The following is a 1,537-nucleotide window of genomic DNA, read 5'->3' as shown; positions in this document are numbered from 1 at the left end:
TTTTGTCAGAAAACGATGACACGGCATTAATTCACCGATGGAACTGACACTATCGGCAACGAATAAGCTGATGACTCTTTTAGTGTACTCAGATACTTGGATGCGATAACTAGATATCGGGAAAATGAAACATCCTCTTTCAGTAATTCCGGTCTTACTTTGTGAAAGCATTACAAATTGTGTTTTTACATGGACCTTGATTTTTTACGCCAGATAAAGTTCCGGAAGACTGTTCATCGTTGTTGTCTTTTATCTTAGCCAATTAAGCCCCGTTTCATCTTTCTCTTATGATACTCACAGGTGTCCGCTACCGGAGTATGTCCGGGGTTGGGTATTCCATTGACCCTTTTAACAGACTCCTTCTCCTACAAGCGCTCTGTGTGGCACGTATCCGGCACGTGTTCTGGGTCACAGAGAGGCATGCCAAACGTATACGCTCTAGTAAAGTTCGGAAGATAGTCCAAAAAGCACCTGCGATTTACTGATAGATTTATCGTCAGTGAGTATATTCGATTCCAACGATAGTAATAAAATTACTCAAAGATTTTTCACTCGTAAAAAGTAACTGTAGTAAACAAAACATTTCAACAAGGAGGAGAATGAATCACGAGTGACCATATGCATTGTCAGTTTAAATAGAACATTTGAAAAATCCCCCCTTCTTGTCTGTAACAAGGTTCTCCTCTCTCTCTCTCTCTCATGTCTGAATAACGGGAAATTTACAGAGAAAGAGTGAAGTAATGAAGAACAAAAATAAGACCGTATCAACCTGTGTAAACCTACTGTACATTTTGTGTTTGACTTATGATATCAAATGTTTATAAAATAATCAATGTTATAGTGATTTGCGCAATTGCATGTAATCTATTCTGATAATCAACTTGCGCCGACATAATAACAAGCTAAAAACAAAGGAAAGAAACCATACTTAGTTACAAGCAACGCCCATTCGCAACTCGAAGCCAGTCCTACGGATCATATATCAAATATATGTCAATGGCTGCCACTTTGGACCATTTCAGCTATTTACCAAATAGGAACTGGCAGAGAAGTTACAAATGCATCAAAACTATTTTTCATCCGATCTATCCTGCAGTCAATCAAATCGTAAAAAAAATGAATAGCAGAGGTAGTTCGAACAGATTGCGGTTTCTTCATTCGCAACTTCGATCGTTTTGATCATTCCGCGAACTTATGTCGTTCGGAATACTTCGGCTCTTTACGAAACAAAGATTATCCGAGATGTTACGAATAACAGAACTATTTCTTTCATTCGTAATCGCGGAAAATAACCTAGGTGACCCGAAGAGATTCTACTTCTTTTTTCGTGGAGAAATTTCCGGCGTGTAGAATGTATGATTTTTCTGTAAATTACTGTGCTGACATATATCCAGGCATAATTTTATCTCGCAGAAATTAACGTTGTTGTCTAAATGAAATAGCGCCATGTAAGACCAGAAAATGTAATATATACTGATAATAATACAAGTATATCCTTGTAAAGTTATGCGTGGAGAGTGTATTTTAGGAAATGTGT

The 1,537-nt window shown here is 37.5% G+C and overlaps 1 long non-coding RNA gene across 3 annotated transcripts in view; it reads left to right on the top strand.

The window, feature by feature from the left end:
• Positions 1 to 219, top strand: part of LOC149798364 (uncharacterized) — an 18,544-nt gene extending 18,325 nt beyond the window's left edge. For all 3 annotated transcript variants that reach the window (XR_016421624.1, XR_016421622.1, XR_016421623.1), the window contains one exon: positions 1 to 219. This exon is cut by the window's left edge. This is a non-coding gene — a long non-coding RNA (uncharacterized LOC149798364).
• The last annotated feature ends 1,318 nt before the right edge of the window (positions 220 to 1,537 follow it).

This window comes from Sinohyriopsis cumingii, chromosome 6 (genome assembly GCF_028554795.1).
Source record: "Sinohyriopsis cumingii isolate HCF-2022 chromosome 6, ASM2855479v2, whole genome shotgun sequence".
NCBI lineage: Eukaryota > Metazoa > Mollusca > Bivalvia > Unionida > Unionidae > Sinohyriopsis > Sinohyriopsis cumingii.
Note: the sequence above shows the minus strand (reverse complement) of the source record. Positions and strands in the feature narration are given on the sequence as shown.